This window comes from Ornithodoros turicata, chromosome 1, assembly GCF_037126465.1.
Source record: "Ornithodoros turicata isolate Travis chromosome 1, ASM3712646v1, whole genome shotgun sequence".
Classification (NCBI taxonomy): domain Eukaryota; kingdom Metazoa; phylum Arthropoda; class Arachnida; order Ixodida; family Argasidae; genus Ornithodoros; species Ornithodoros turicata.
In genome coordinates, this window is record NC_088201.1 from 141501192 (window position 1) to 141518615 (window position 17424).

The 17424-nt window shown below is 45.3% G+C and overlaps 2 long non-coding RNA genes across 2 annotated transcripts; one reads left to right on the forward strand and one right to left on the reverse strand.

Moving 5' to 3' along the window:
• LOC135370089 (uncharacterized) lies at positions 1-9845 on the reverse strand. Its single transcript, XR_010415209.1, has 9 exons — positions 9688-9845; positions 5894-6033; positions 5709-5767; positions 1269-5237; positions 991-1159; positions 726-935; positions 507-599; positions 321-430; positions 1-78 (listed from the first exon to the last, which is right to left on the reverse strand). It is a non-coding gene; the product is annotated as an uncharacterized LOC135370089 (long non-coding RNA).
• Positions 9846-12395: 2550 nt separating this feature from the next.
• LOC135370095 (uncharacterized) lies at positions 12396-13092 on the forward strand. The gene is made up of 2 exons (XR_010415213.1): positions 12396-12473; positions 12894-13092. It is a non-coding gene; the product is annotated as an uncharacterized LOC135370095 (long non-coding RNA).
• Positions 13093-17424: the final 4332 nt, after the last annotated feature.

Below are 17424 nucleotides of genomic sequence, written 5' to 3' on the forward strand. Positions count from 1 at the left end.
TTATTTATTTATTTATTCATACATGGCTGCTTTTCAGCTCCAGAACAGTACGTAAAAAAATCTGCTGTGTCCAGTATCCTGCAAAACGGAAAAGTACTGATATATGTCGGTTCATTATAACAAGCGTTTTTGGCACTCACTAGGTTAGCATAATCAGAAAAACTGCGAAAACGGCACAACAGCAGCCTTACCAAGAAGAACGCCGCGGCCGCTACTGTTGTTCCAGCTCCGATTGACCTTTCACACTTTACAATTGGTGTAGTCACAACTAAAAAGCTTTGACAACGTTCAGCTATGATAACAGTAACGTGAACACTAACCGTAGAAACGTCTGGAGGCGCCAGCTCCTCTGATCCTTGGTCAGCGTCGCTACTCGAGGCACTACGGTTAGACGCCTTAGCAAGACGCGATCTTCAGCGCCCCATGGGGCCTACATGAAAATGCCAAGCACATAAAATTTACGTTGTTAAATGATTACACTACAATATGCACCTCCTCATACGTACCGCGGTCGAGAAGCTCAGCGACGGCCAGTGGTCCGTTCTCTCTTCAATTGACGCTGATGCACTTCCCATACAGTCTGTCGATGGCGTTTGTTTCTGTCATTAGCAGGAAACCAACGTCAACGTCGGTTATGGCACATACTGTAAGCATACACTGGCCAGAAAGAAATAATCATAGATATCTATATGTATGTACAGCGTAGTATAAGTCTGATGACTCACTGTGTCTAGACAAGGCGTACGCCTGACTGTGCGGTGGCTGCACTCACGGACCACAGGGAGTTTTACGTTTTGTTGGCCACCTCCCATCTTATATTTTCCCAGAGAAGATGACACTTGTGTTCCATGCAGGTCGCGACATATAACCCCTTCATCTTCACGATACGTTCGGAATCTTCTTATCCTGTTTCTTTTCAAGTGCCTCCTATGTCTCTAAAATGAACCACCTAATTAATAGTAATCACAACATCACGGTCATCACTCATACCTGCGAAGATCAGGAGCAACATTACGTGCAGATCGGTTCGAAATGTGTTGGGTGCAGCAGGGACGCAAGCAAAGAATCTATGCCGGTACCGCTTTGGATGGTTTTTAGTGTCCTTCCCTAACATGTTGTTGATACCGACTCTGAAAAACTCGGGGCCTCATGGATACTTCTGCAAGTCAAGTGAGTGGTAGGTAAGTGGAAGGCATGCAGGTCTGCTTCGCTTGCTTGGTGCGACAACGATTCAAGAAGGACGAATACTGTGTTTTTCTGCTACTCACTCGATGACAGGTAAGTCAGTTCCTATTCCATTTTGCCGCTTAGCATAACATAGCGCCGCACCTGTAGCATATACGCAGCATTTTGGCAGGTAGAATTTTTGGTTTTCACGTTTCTCATCCCCATCTTGTTCAGGTATAAGCACTCAACTCATATCTGCTTGAGAATAGCACCTGCATGGATACAGTAGAATGGATAAGACACTCAGAGTGGTTGGAGCATCATCTCTCGGCATAGCAGCTTCACAGTTTCCTTTGTGACGGGTCAACCAAGCGCCTACACAAGCAGCAAAGCGATATGGACATGTTTTCTGTCATGCCGGATCTCTGAATGTGTGAGCCTGTGCAGCCAATATGCTGTTGTTCTACTGTGAAATCTTCCACGTGAGACATCAGCTATCAGTGAGTGCAAAGTTGCTTCGGCATTTTATTCGAACTTCAGAAACAAGGTTCATATCATGTTCGTGTTTCGCACAGCTACAGCAGACTTGTGTATTGTGTATTTGTGTAGTATTTGTGCTTTTGAAAGACCTATCCAAGCACTTTGTGCAAGAGAAACAGCGAACGCTTCCGCATTTTATTTATTTCACTCGACGCGAACGGAGATCCACAACCACCCAGAACTGCCCAGAACCGCCAAAGCGGGGGAGAGGGAGAGAACAGATGGGAAAGAGAAAGCCTCGCCAGCGTCACAGGTCACCCAGGGAGACAAAAACAAAAAAGCAAAGCAAACAGCTACTCAACCGACGTCCAACGATTGGCCCAACGGTTGTGGTCACGTGAGTTTTTCCCAACAATAGAGTTATACTACACGTTCATTCCTCTGGTGGCGCCTTCATGGTTCTGCATTGCATCAGCGTCTGCAGTTACCTTTCCCTTTTCTTTGTTTTTTCGTTTTCTTTTTTCTAATTATTTAACTTGGTTTTCGTCATATTTGTGGTGTATTTTTGACGTTTCGCTCACCACACCGTTTTGCTCACCACAGACATTTTATAGCCTCAGCTGCTTTATTATAAATTTGACATTTTAACAACGGTCGCTGCTCTTTGTGGTAAAATTCACGACGTGTAATGCAGCACGTAAGGAACTGATGGAATTCAGGACGTCCTGCATTGAACCCAATGATTTCCCGCATCACGGACACAATAAAAATAGTACGTATATCACTCATTAAAAAAGTTAATGTAAAAATTCCCTAAGGTGTTGATCATAATGTGATGTCAAAATACATTAGAACTTGCGTTTCTGTTGTATTTTTTATGATTCATTAAGAACTCATCAAAGGCTCATCAGAAGCTCCAAAACCATTTCTGTAGGTAACGACGACGAAGCTGCTTTCAAGAGGTGGCTGTGAGTAGTGAGTACTAGTACTCACAGCCACCTCTTGGAAGCAGTTACTGAATGTCTGACTCATGGCACTGAACCTGAGGCACAACCTGAGGCAACCTGATGCACAATGAGGCATGCTCCGTCTAGGGCACCAAGAGGCATTATTACTTTGAGCCTGTATCTCATAATCAGGTACATGCAGTAAAAACGTCTATTTCCAGAGAAACAAAGACTGCGTCTACAGCTATGCTTTTTCATTTTTTATTTTCTGTTGTGGGAGAAATGCGCGCGTGATCATAACAAATGGTTTCGAGGGACTTCTGGTGGTGGTGGTGGTACTGCTGAAAAAGGTCGCCGTTGTTGACGTCACAGAGATACGCAACGTCACGTCTAACACTCTGGGGGAATAGGAAGGGAGTTGCCTCAGGACAGAAGCCGCCGATATTTCGAACAGAGACTGTTCTTCTTCTGGGCACGGTCCTCGTCATTGGCATGGTATTTAAAGGGTTAGGTGTGACGTGTTTAAAGGTTCATGCGAATTGTGGGTCAACAGCCCGGAGGGAAGAAAGGTTCCGTACGGGCTTCTACGGCCGGAGTGAATGGCTGCTTTCTTAGAGTGTGGAGGGGATTATGTGAACGTAGTGATCTAGGCTACAGACCGGTTACAGAAAAATGGAAGGTTCACGAACACGTGGATGAAACGGGACAATAGGCAAGAATTGGCAAGCATAGCCAAAGATAAGGAGGTTAGTGGTTACGTGGGGAAAATTCCAGAACGAGCAAAGTTTTTTTTTTAATACAAAGTTGTGGCATGCAATAAAGAAAGTAGAAAGCAGTGGCCATGCAGAACATAACAGATGATAATGGAGGTAGAAGAAAAAAGCGTATTTTATTTGTGAAGTGTTTCTAGGGTGCCCTGTGATTTGTTGATACCGGACGGGTGGAGAGCGTTGAACTTGTATATGAGATAAGACTCCCTATCACGTCTGTCACGTGTGGATCTAAACCCGGTTTCTAGAATATGTAGTTTAATGTTGTCGAAATTGTGACCAGGAACGTTGAAGTGTTCGGCGACTGCTTTGGGGAGTTTGTTGGACGTGTCGGTTCTGTGTCCGGTAAGGCGGTTGTTCATTTGTTGGCCGGTTTCACCAATGTATTGCATAGACCAGTCGCCGCATTCAATGCAGTATATGACATTGGAGCTTGTGCATGTGAATGCGTGGTTAACGGGGTGGGTGTACTTGCTCGCAGTGCTTTTGATGGAGTTAGCGTGTTGAACGTGCTTGCATGTTTTGCAGCGCGGGAGGTTTCAGGGTCGTGTTCCCGTGTACGGGGTGCTCGTTTTGCTGATTTTGGCATTGACCAAGGAGTCTGCCAGGTTTTTTGCGCGTCGGTATGTGACCTGTATGAGATTTGTGAATATATTGCTAAGTCAGTCACTGCTTTGGAGGAGGGAGTAGTAGGTACTGGACTCTCATAGTGCACAACGCCCAACTGGCCTGAACACGATTTAATTAGCAATTAGAGCTAATTGGGACCCCCCACATTAATCAGCATCATCCAATGAGTCATCACACTAATTGGGGAACGTCTATCTCGTGTCCAGACCACCCTGAGCGTTGTGCACTACGAGAGTCCATAAAAAAGAAAAAAATAGATAGAAATAGAGTGGAGAGAAGGAGTTTAATTGAAGATCAACGGCGCCATCTTGAAGAAAGCGGTCCGGAAAGGCCGCTGACCGTCGCTGGGCGACGGAGCACAGAGGCAGGTTGCAAAGCATCGCAGCTATGACCACCAGTTCCGGACATCCTGTGACGTCAGCTGTGACGTGATCACGGCATGTCTGGGCAAGTTAGGACAGCTCTGGGCATGCAAGGAGAAAAACACTCGTAATACAGAGGCTGGAAAAGCAAGAGTATGCAAACCATCAATAGCTAACAACAAAAAAAATTAGTTACACAACAAATGAGCCCACCAGAACAGGAGCGCAGAACCATGCGACTGCTCCATCCGAGAGGCAGGCAGAAACTGACTCGTAATGGTTTTTGTCCTGTATAAACCCCGCAGCTGCACCCCCTAGCGGTTACTTTCTCAACTAATCTCACAACAAAATTATTAAGAATCACGCCAGCACTACTCCCGGTCCCAAGGCAGAAGATGATAGAAAATGGCGGGAATGCCCGGACAACAGCAACCAGCACCCGACGTGCACGGGCACGAAAATCGCAAACAAAGCGGGAACAAAGTTGGCGAAAGCATTAGTTACACAACAAATCACCTCACCACAGTAGGAGCGCAGACCGATGCGACTGCTCTCGTCGACAGCCAGGGATCAAGTGACGACGGAGCGAACGACCGCACGTCTTCTCCCAACGAGAGCCAGAGGTGGACTGACGTAAGCGCCACTCTACGGGTGCTACGCATGCGCGCGCTCGTAGCGCCCTCTGCGCGCTCCTACTGCCACCTGCGAGAGGCTAAGAGAGAAGAGCATTCCTGCGCCCCCTGCTGGCCGTTCTCATTGGTCGTGAGGCTAAGTGAGAAGAGCATTCCTGCGCCCCCTGCTTGCAGTTCTCATTGGTCCAGACATCATCCTATTGTCTCAGGGCTACACTGTTCTTTTCCACTAATGCTCCTTTGGTCAATCTGCAGTGAAGCCACGGTATGACGTCATCATGCACCTGCGTGGCTCAAGGACGCGTGCGCTCTAGACAGGGGACCTATTATTTATTGAATCACTATCCCAAGATTATTTCCTTTATTCTTCTATAACGATTGCATAGGAAACTATTGCAGAAGAGCACCATGCATGAAAACTGATCGTAGGAATTCCAAAGTCTTACTAAATGAGACTTGCAAAAGAACAAAATATCCTAACATGTAACTCCATCAACGGCTAATAAGAGGACTAGGCACTCAACAAATCAACGCGTGCAGAACTCAGGGCAGCACTATCGTCAAGACGACAATGTTCCTTGTCAAAAAAGAACAAAATACAAAGCGTTAACACGGGAAAGCATGCATATCGGAGCATGTCAGGACACGTCAGGACAAATTCGCACGACTGTTGGGCAACAGAGGAAAACGAACACTTGAACAGAGTGAAAAGACACACACCATCATTTTTCCCGTTCACAGCATTCCCTCATTGTAAATCCGCTCGTCACAAAATCCACCTGCATCGTCGAACACCATTCACCAGTGACGAACCACAGATCCGCACCCCATCAGAGGCAGACAGAACCCCACCTAAGCTACGCTCTTCAACTGACGATCAACGCAATTGCCAGGATCATAATTACCGTGTCTACACCCGCCAGTGTCCAAGAGAGAAGTGAATCCTTGCGCCCCCTGCAGGCCAGTCTCATTGGTCGTGACGGCATCCTATTGTCTCAGGGCTACCCTGTTTTTTTCCACTAATGCTCCTCTAGACAAGGTCAACCTGCAGTGAAGCCAGGGTATGACGTCATCTTGCATGTGCGTGGCTCAAGAACGCGTACGCTCTAGACATGGGACCTGTTATTTATTGAATCACTATCCCAAGATTATTTCCTTTATTCTTCTATAACGATTGCATAGGGAACTATTGCAGAAGAGCACCATAGAAAAGAGGAGATTATAGCATTTCATTCCCAAAGTCTTACTGTACAGGGAAAAAATGGTGCAGCAAGACATGTTCATCCCACCCGAGAGCCAGGTAGATAATTGAATAATGATGCTTTGTTCCTCCTGAATAAAGTCACACACCTGTCCCCCTCGCGGTTACTCTCTGAACTAAATGAATCGCAAAAGTATTAAGAATAGCACTATTCCCATTCAAGGCAGCACTATCGTCAAGAATATTCCTTGTACAAAAAGAAAAAAACTACATGTAGAAGGAAAGCATGTCAGAACAAGCCCAGGCATGGTCAGCGCATGTTTGTCAGACAACAAGGGGGAAAAGCGAAAAGAAACAAAGAAGGAAACCAGCATCAAACTATTTCAAAGCACACGCACTCCTCTTGTTCAAAAACAGTGCTCATCATAAATCTGTCCAGGGGAATACACACCATTTTGCTACACTTTTTTCAGTAACAGTCAACGCATCGCTAGAGACTGCGTGACATCATCACATCCTGTCTGAAGAAGACACCGGCAAAGACTCCTATTAATTATTGAATCGCAAGATTATTTCCTTTGTCCTACTCTGAATGACATTGATTCTCTCATTAAAATTCAACAAAAAAGCACCCTGCATATTAACTATTTTCACCCCAAAGGCTCATCATGGTCATTAGAATTACAGTAAACTACCACTGCTCCTTAAAATAATAAGTGAGACCACTCAACGTCACCTCCAGGCTTATGTAATACATGACCCTTTCTATGCTCATACATTCGTTGTCTGAGGCTACACTTGCGAGCAAAAACGCGCGGAAGCCGGGTGGGCAAAGTTCCATTCGCGCATTGCGAGCATAAAGGCGGGAAAGCCTGGGAGCAAAGTTCTATTCGCGCACTCCAAAGCACAAGACAGAACGCCTTTACGGGAACATGATGGCATTCCTATACTATATTAATGATTATTGCATTGCAGTTTCGAAAAGCTTCTACAAAACTATAATTTTAGGAGCCCATTAAAATTCAACTTTCTATGGAAACTATAATTGCCCTATTACTTGGATCGCTACTAATGAAGCGCTCCAATTTTTTCTCTCTTCCCTTTTCAGCCTTGTCATGCAGTGAAGCCGACTCATATCCAAAATAGTTAATTTACACTGAGGGTGCCGTGCTTCAGGAATTCCTATCCTGCGTTCAGATGCAAGCATTTCTTCACGGATACCTTTAACAGCTGACTTCCTCAACATACCGAGCTCCTAACAACATCTAACAAACAATCAGAGAAACCCACTTCTCAGCTGCACCATGCGACTTTCTTCTGCGTAAAATCGGTGATTTGAGGAAGAGAGCAGCGAAAAATTGCGCGCACTTGTGCTTGACTTAAAAAACCTGAAGCATATGCTAATAAACTAAGAAAAGACACTCAGGTCTGGTATGTGATAGTGCCACATACGCAGACGCATTGCCCTTGCGTAAAGAAAGCACAGGACAGGGATACACAAATTTCCTTAGGTGAGCAGGGAAAAGGCTTAAGACCTCAGGTCACCACACATCGCCACGCGGCTAGCACAACATGACACCAACAAGATACTAGCAGCGGGAAGAACTGCAACACTGCTAAACAAGTCCAGACATGCCACGATGACGTCACAAATCAGGAGAAAAAAAGCACACGCATGCACACACAGAGGACAACGCATTAAACACGCGGAGCGCTCAGGAATAATCGTAGCGTTACCGCACATCGCTACGAAGCTCAACGTCTAACACAAGACGACAACAACAACAAGATATTAACGAAGGGTAAAATTGCAACACTGATCAAGTCCAGACATGGGACATCGCATACAAAACACTGCTCATCGGGGAAAAGGCCTAAGCCCGCGGCGGATCATCATAGAGCATACACAACTTCATTTTTCTACTTCGCGTAAACTAAACGCAGTCTGCTTGGAAAACGACGTACAAATTTTCTTAAGGAGCAGAGAAATATAGAAATTTCTACTCCGTGCTCAGATACCAGCATTTCTGCTCAAAAACCTGCAAAATTAAGCACTGCTTACTTCGTCAAGATATCGAACACCCAACAAAATCAAACAAACAACCCCACTTCCACTGGTAGAACACTATTCAGCTTTTACGCAGGAGGCTTTCTTCTACATAAAAGTAGAGAAAATAAGAAAAAGAGCAGCGAAATATTACACGCACTTTTGCTTGACTTAAAAAACCTGAAGCATATGCCAATAAACCAAGAAAAAGACACTCATGTCTGGTATATGATAGTGCCACATACACAGACGCATTACCCTTGCGTAAAGAAAGCACAGGACAGGGATACACAAATTTCCTTCAGTGAGCAGGGAAAAGGCTTAAGCCGTACCGCCTAGGAATAATCGGAGAATCACCGCTTATCGCTACGCGGCTAGCACGACATGACAACAACAAGATATCAGCGAAGGGTAAAAATTGCAGCAAGAAAGACACTACTGAACAAGTCTAGACATGCGACATCGAATGCCAAAACACTGGGGATCGGGGAAAAGGGTTAAGCCTGCGGCGGATCATCATAGAGCATACATAAGTTAATTTCGCGTAAACTAAACGCGGTCTGCTTGGAAAACGACGTACAAAGTTTCTTAGGGAGCAGAGAAATATAGCAATTTCTACTCCGTGCTCAGATACCAGCATTTCTGCTCAAAACCCTGCAAAATTAAGCACTGCTTACTTCATCATGATATCGAACACCCAACAAAATCAAACAAACAACCCCACTTCCACTGATAGAACATTATTCAGCTTTTACGCAGGAGGCTTTCTTCTACATAAAAGTAGAGAAAATAAGAAAAGAGCAGCGCAAATTACACGCACTTTTGCTCGAATAGCAATAAGAGAAAAAAATAAAATAAAATATCGACACACACGCTAATAAACTGTGACAAAGACACCCATTTCTGCTATCAGATAATTATTGCATAATGCTAAATACTCGTTTGCATTGTCCCTGCGTGAAGAAAGCACAGGGCAGGGGTACACAATTTATCTTAAGCGAGCAGGGAAAGTCACTTCTACTCGAACAGCTTAATACCATAAAGTCTGAATTTTTGCAAAGCAAATAAAGCTTGAACAGCGCTACGAACGTGACAGACACATACTAACAAACAAACAAACAAACATACAAACAAACAAACAAACAAACAAACAAACAAACACTTCTATTCATTTCTATTGATAAAGGCGTAAACCACACTACAAGAACAAAGCACGCGGCTTCAGGAAAGCGTATCAAATGCATCGCAACAGGACCGGCTCTCATAAAATAGCCTGCCCAAAACGAAGACTTCACCAGGTTCGCGAGGTAATTCCATTAAAAACGCTCTCGGTCTATCCTACAGATAGCAATGCAAGCGCTGCTTCCCTTATTTTTTAAGCCACTATTCCACGCAATGGTACATAAATGTATCACTCGTGTCACATGAAAAAGCACACACAAAGAACTTACTTGTCAAGTGGGATCCCTGGTTCACACATACACAGACACACACTCACATTTTCACAATCACAAACACAAAGTCCACCACAACCACATAAATCCATATTATTCCTCAGGTCAATAATTATCCTACCATCGTCAAAAGATGGCTCACTCTTGTATGCGATCGCAAAGCGATAGGTCCTCGTTCCGGATGTAATAGGATATCGCCACTCGGCCGACGCGAACCAAAAAAGAAAGAAAGGAATGATCATGCATCTGATCTTGCATCTGAATGATCTTGCATCTGAACGCAGGATAGGAATTCCTGAAGCACGGCACCCTCAGTGTAAATTAACTATTTTGGATATGAGTCGGCTTCACTGCATGACAAGGCTGAAAAGGGAAGAGAGAAAAAATTGGAGCGCTTCATTAGTAGCGATCCAAGTAATAGGGCAATTATAGTTTCCATAGAAAGTTGAATTTTAATGGGCTCCTAAAATTATAGTTTTGTAGAAGCTTTTCGAAACTGCAATGCAATAATCATTAATATAGTATAGGAATGCCATCATGTTCCCGTAAAGGCGTTCTGTCTTGTGCTTTGGAGTGCGCGAATAGAACTTTGCTACCAGGCTTTCCCGCCTTTATGCTCGCAATGCGCGAATGGAACTTTGCCCACCCGGCTTCCGCGCGTTTTTGCTCGCAAGTGTAGCCTCAGACAACGAATGTATGAGCATAGAAAGGGCCATGTATTACATAAGCCTGGAGGTGATGTTGAGTGGTCTCACTTATTATTTTAAGGAGCAGTGGTAGTTTACTGTAATTCTAATGACCATGATGAGCCTTTGGGGTGAAAATAGTTAATATGCAGGGTGCTTTTTTGTTGAATTTTAATGAGAGAATCAATGTCATTCAGAGTAGGACAAAGGAAATAATCTTGCGATTCAATAATTAATAGGAGTCTTTGCCGGTGTCTTCTTCAGACAGGATGTGATGATGTCACGCAGTCTCTAGCAATGCGTTGACTGTTACTGAAAAAAGTGTAGCAAAATGGTGTGTATTCCCCTGGACAGATTTATGATGAGCACTGTTTTTGAACAAGAGGAGTGCGTGTGCTTTGAAATAGTTTGATGCTGGTTTCCTTCTTTGTTTCTTTTCGCTTTTCCCCCTTGTTGTCTGACAAACATGCGCTGACCATGCCTGGGCTTGTTCTGACATGCTTTCCTTCTACATGTGGTTTTTTTCTTTTTGTACAAGGAATATTCTTGACGATAGTGCTGCCTTGAATGGGAATAGTGCTATTCTTAATACTTTTGCGATTCATTTAGTTCAGAGAGTAACCGCGAGGGGGACAGGTGTGTGACTTTATTCAGGAGGAACAAAGCATCATTATTCAATTATCTACCTGGCTCTCGGGTGGGATGAACATGTCTTGCTGCACCATTTTTTCCCTGTACAGTAAGACTTTGGGAATGAAATGCTATAATCTCCTCTTTTCTATGGTGCTCTTCTGCAATAGTTCCCTATGCAATCGTTATAGAAGAATAAAGGAAATAATCTTGGGATAGTGATTCAATAAATAACAGGTCCCATGTCTAGAGCGTACGCGTTCTTGAGCCACGCACATGCAAGATGACGTCATACCCTGGCTTCACTGCAGGTTGACCTTGTCTAGAGGAGCATTAGTGGAAAAAAACAGGGTAGCCCTGAGACAATAGGATGCCGTCACGACCAATGAGACTGGCCTGCAGGGGGCGCAAGGATTCACTTCTCTCTTGGACACTGGCGGGTGTAGACACGGTAATTATGATCCTGGCAATTGCGTTGATCGTCAGTTGAAGAGCGTAGCTTAGGTGGGGTTCTGTCTGCCTCTGATGGGGTGCGGATCTGTGGTTGGTCACTGGTGAATGGCGTTCGACGATGCAGGTGGATTTTGTGACGAGCGGATTTACAATGAGGGAATGCTGTGAACGGGAAAAATGATGGTGTGTGTCTTTTCACTCTGTTCAAGTGTTCGTTTTCCTCTGTTGCCCAACAGTCGTGCGAATTTGTCCTGATGTGTCCTGACATGCTCCGATATGCATGCTTTCCCGTGTTAACGCTTTGTATTTTGTTCTTTTTTGACAAGGAACATTGTCGTCTTGACGATAGTGCTGCCCTGAGTTCTGCGCGCGTTGATTTGTTGAGTGCCTAGTCCTCTTATTAGCCGTTGATGGAGTTACATGTTAGGATATTTTGTTCTTTTGCAAGTCTCATTTAGTAAGACTTTGGAATTCCTACGATCAGTTTTCATGCATGGTGCTCTTCTGCAATAGTTTCCTATGCAATCGTTATAGAAGAATAAAGGAAATAATCTTGGGATAGTGATTCAATAAATAATAGGTCCCCTGTCTAGAGCGCACGCGTCCTTGAGCCACGCAGGTGCATGATGACGTCATACCGTGGCTTCACTGCAGATTGACCAAAGGAGCATTAGTGGAAAAGAACAGTGTAGCCCTGAGACAATAGGATGATGTCTGGACCAATGAGAACTGCCAGCAGGGGGCGCAGGAATACTCTTCTCACTTAGCCTCACGACCAATGAGAATGGCCAGCAGGGGGCGCAGGAATGCTCTTCTCTCTTAGCCTCTCGCAGGTGGCGGTAGGAGCGCGCAGAGGGCGCTACGAGCGCGCGCATGCGTAGCACCCGTAGAGTGGCGCTTACGTCAGTCCACCTCTGGCTCTCGTTGGGAGAACACGTGCGGTCGTTCGCTCCGTCGTCACTTGATCCCTGGCTGTCGACGAGAGCAGTCGCATCGGTCTGCGCTCCTACTGTGGTGAGGTGATTTGTTGTGTAACTAATGCTTTCGCCAACTTTGTTCCCGCTTTGTTTGCGATTTTCGTGCCCGTGCACGTCGGGTGCTGGTTGCTGTTGTCCGGGCATTCCCGCCATTTTCTATCATCTTCTGCCTTGGGACCGGGAGTAGTGCTGGCGTGATTCTTAATAATTTTGTTGTGAGATTAGTTGAGAAAGTAACCGCTAGGGGGTGCAGCTGCGGGGTTTATACAGGACAAAAACCATTACGAGTCAGTTTCTGCCTGCCTCTCGGATGGAGCAGTCGCATGGTTCTGTGCTCCTGTTCTGGTGGGCTCATTTGTTGTGTAACTAATTTTTTTTGTTGTTAGCTATTGATGGTTTGCATACTCTTGCTTTTCCAGCCTCTGTATTACGAGTGTTTTTCTCCTTGCATGCCCAGAGCTGTCCTAACTTGCCCAGACATGCCGTGATGACGTCACAGCTGACGTCACAGGATGTCCGGAACTGGTGGTCATAGCTGCGATGCTTTGCAACCTGCCTCTGTGCTCCGTCGCCCAGCGACGGTCAGCGGCCTTTCCGGACCGCTTTCTTCAAGATGGCGCCGTTGATCTTCAATTAAACTCCTTCTCTCCACTCTATTTCTATCTATTTTTTTCTTTTTTATGGACTCTCGTAGTGCACAACGCTCAGGGTGGTCTGGACACGAGATAGATGTTCCCCAATTAGTGTGATGACTCACTGGATGATGCTGATTAATGTGGGGGTCCCAATTAGCTCTAATTGCTAATTAAATCGTGTTCAGGCCAGTTGGGCGTTGTGCACTATGAGAGTCCAGTACCTACTACTGGAGGGGCTCGTGCTTGTGTAGAATGGCTTTGATGTTTGGAAGTGCGTTGGAATATCTTGTGATGAAGCTTATTTGGCACGCGTCAGGATTTTTTCGGTTTTCCAGAACCTCGTCTCGATCGAGTGTGAGTGCCTTGCGACGGAATTCGGTTAGGAGGGAGTTTGGATAGTCCCTTTGGGCAAGTGTACTGGAGAGTTCGTCAAGCTTCTCAGAAAAAAAAAGCTTTGCTCGTTCTGGAATTTTCCCCACGTAACCACTAACCTCCTTATCTTTCGCTATGCTTGCCAGTTCTTGCCTGTTGTCCCGTTTCGTCCACGTGTTCGTGAACCTTCCATTTTTCTGTAACCGGTCTGTAGCCTAGATCACTACGTTCACATAATCCCCTCTACACTCTAACAAAGCAGCCATTCACTCCGGCCGCAGAAGCCCGTATGGAACCTTTCTTCCCTCCGGGCTGTTGACCCACAATTCGCATGAACCTTTAAACACGTCACACCTAACCCTTTAAATACCTTGCAAATGATGAGGACGGTGCCCAGAAGAAGAACAGTCTCTGTTCGAAATATCGGCGGCTTCTGTCCTGAGGCAACTCCCTTCCTACATCTCTACCGGTTCGCTGGATTTCTACCCATCTATACTCTGGGGGAATGTGCGTCCCGGGGACGACTTCTAAAGGAACTGTGCCGACATATGTCTGACAGCGTCTGAGAAAAACCCAGAAATTTGAGAGAGTGTTACGTCGCGTTCGGATGTGCTTCGAGCCAATAGCTATGGTCAGTTGGCGCAGTAAGATCCACATCAAGGAATGGGAGAAAAATATGGTAATGGTTCCGTGCAAGCGGATGCTGGAATGCACTGGCGAAGTTTTTTTCCCGTTTAAGAATAATACGCCAGCAGATTTTTAATATGTAATAGGAGATTATCTATTCGTGAAACAGTATGATTTGTCCACTTCCTAGACGACTTCAGGTATGTGAAAACAACAAGAAATGACAAGAAATCTGTTACGAATCAGCCACTGTGAGTGTGAAGTTGGTACAACTTCGCAGAACAGCAGAAGGCGACAATTCGTCCAAAAGGTGAAGATGGTACCTTACAGACGGGATGCAAGTGAGTTGACGAAGCTTTTCTCTCGCGTATGAACAAATCCATCTATAGATTTTCGAAATGGTAAAGGAGAGGATCTGTTTTCACAGGACGGTGACAAAGGTATGACTTTTTACTTCCTCAGACGACCTCAAATAACGAATGAGCGGCAACTCGTGCATGATGATGGAAAAAAAATATTTTTTTTTTCTCGCTTAAGGAAAAATACACCTGTACATTTTCAATATGTTATAGGAAAGGGTCTGTCCTACAAATGGCACGACTTCTTTTACTTCCCAGACGACCTCATATATGTGAAAATGCTATCTCAAAACTGACATTTTTGACGATTTGATTGATATTCTCGATTTTTTAGTTGAGCAATGAACACAGGTCAGCTTCGAATTTTTAGGTAAAGCGAACCACCATACAGTAGTTTACGAGTATAAACAATCTCGGGCTCAGGAGAGAAGGCTAACTTGCCAAAAAAAAATATCGTAAAGTTGGCTCAAAACGACCTCCGTTCTTGAGCTCAGTAGTATAGAAAGGAGTCCTATAGCCAAGAGTTTTCTCTAATCCAATTCCAATCCAATTCTAATCCAATTCCAATCCAATTCTAAGCCATAATCCAGTTATAATCCAACACAATCCAGTTCTAAGCCAACACAAGCCAAATCCAAAGCCATCTGATTGGCCGCCGTTAGCTCCGCCCACTTCACGTTGATTGGCCCCTGCTAAGCCTACTGATCTTTGATTGGCTGACCGTAGCTCCACTCCTTTATGCTAATTAATTGGCTTGGCTCCACCCAGTTCGTGCTGAATGGCCCGTGCTAAGCCTACTGATCATTGATTGGTTGACTGTAGCTCCGCCCCTTTATGCTAATTACTCGGCTCTTCACGCTGATTGGTGCATGCGTATCGCTGAACACGCCCCCGTTATGCTAATTAACCGGCTCCGCTGATTGGTCCATTGTAGGCCTACTGATCACTCTCCCACGCTTTCTAAGCCCTCTGATTGGCCGTCCCCACCGATTGGCCCGTTCTAAGCCCACCGATTGGCCCGCTGAATATGTTCAGCGGGTTCAGAGAGCCAGCGTGCTGAACAGCTTACATGCCGCCGCCTCCCGCTATTCACATAGCCACAGTTGGAAATGGGGAAAAACTTTTTTTTCAGGGTACACATCTCAAAACACACTCTACACGAGTAAAGTTGGCTTCCCCTGGTTGCACGCGGGCGTTAGGTCAAGCCCACCCCATGAGAACAAGCTTAGGATCGTTTAGGATGTGTGTGCTTTGCAGTTCAACCTAAAAACTGTTTCAATCAAGCAGAATGGAAAATGATGCAATGGAACGCGTTCATTCTTGAGAACGGATTTTGTGACAGAACATAAACAAAACAAAACATTTCAATGTGCAAAAAACTCATCGTGATGCTAATCAGGGAAGCCAGCACGCGTTCGAAATAAGCAAGAAGAAGCACATGATCGAGAAAACAACGATAGTTGATGTTGTGCAGAGAAGCTGGTTTGAGGGAAAACAGCTTGTATGATCAATAAACCCCATAGAGCTTGGGCCTGTTTTTATTTTAGACAGCGCGCATTCAACACGCGAAATTAAATAAATCGAGCAGAATGACAATAGCATAGTGGCGCTATGTGGTGAAGCTCAAGACGCACTGACACTCCAACGCTTATTAAACAATGCTATGCACGCACGTACTGAAGCTAAAAAAGAAAAAGGCAGACTCAACCCAAGCTGAGTATGAAGAAACACAATTTCACACTGCTCCCCTCAGAATACTCTGTTCAAACATAGCCAGTGTACACGACACAGCTCGCAGTCCTGGAAGCACTCTTAGAAATATAAGTCCAAGGCACAACGTCGCACTATGAACGAGTTCACCTCGGAAGAAATGCGCGCTCACCTTCGCAGACGGGCACATAGATTCACGAGCACCATGCTGCAATATCTGAAACATGCGGCGCGTGGACAGCTCACGCGACTTTAGCCAGCCCCTGTTTACGCAAGTTTTAGACTTCAACATAAGAAATTAACTAAATCAAGCACAAAGCACAGTGATGGTATGTCATGACTGACGCTCCAACGCTTATTAAACAATGCTATGCAGTGAAGCTTCGCACGTACTCAATGTTAAAAACGGACATTCAACCCAAAACTGAGTATGAAGAAACACAATTTCAGATTGCTCTCTCCCAGAACATCCCGTGCACCTCCGCGTTCCTTCTCTATACTGGAAGCAGCAATATTAAGATCGTCGCACTATGAAGAAGTTCATCTCATAAAAAAAGAAAGGGCTTACCTCATCACACCGGTATTACGCACGTAGACTCTTGTCGCATGGCGCGGTACAGCAGGGTAGGGAATGACGGCCGCGTGGACAGCTCACACGATTTCAGCCTGCCCGCGCACACCTCACAACATGCGCCGACACACCCAACATGTCGACTACTTACCGTGCCAGCCGCACGGAAAACTTGATAGCCGAAACACAGGCGCGTAACACACCCCTCCGGTTGGGACCATCTCTTTTATATCAGTGCTCGCTCGTTTCCGCAAGGTTGCAAGCCCGAGAAATTGGGTCACCTTGAAGATGTGTTGGAGCCATCTGTTTTATATCAAAAAGGCACTTCATGGCCAAACTCTGCGGCGGACCCTAGCGGAAAAAAATGTTGCATCAAGGTGATGTAAATAGGCCTTCTCCGAGAAACTGGGTCACCTCGTAAATCATGTTTTCCGAGGTCGCACGTATTAAAATCAGTGATCACACCACGCTATGCGAAGGAAAAAAAAATACCCCTATGAGCCCACTTGCTCATTGCCGAAACAAGCTTTCTCTAACCAAGAACAAAGGGTTCGCTTATGCAGTTTTCAAGAAGTTCCAAATGTCCTTCGCAGCTAACGGGCGCGCATCACGGGCCGTTCCTGCGTGATTGTGTAAACAAAATCGCACCACCCTCCAAGGGCGCATTTGAGTTCCGTCCATCGGTCGACTCTGGGTTAAGCGCACAACGAGGAA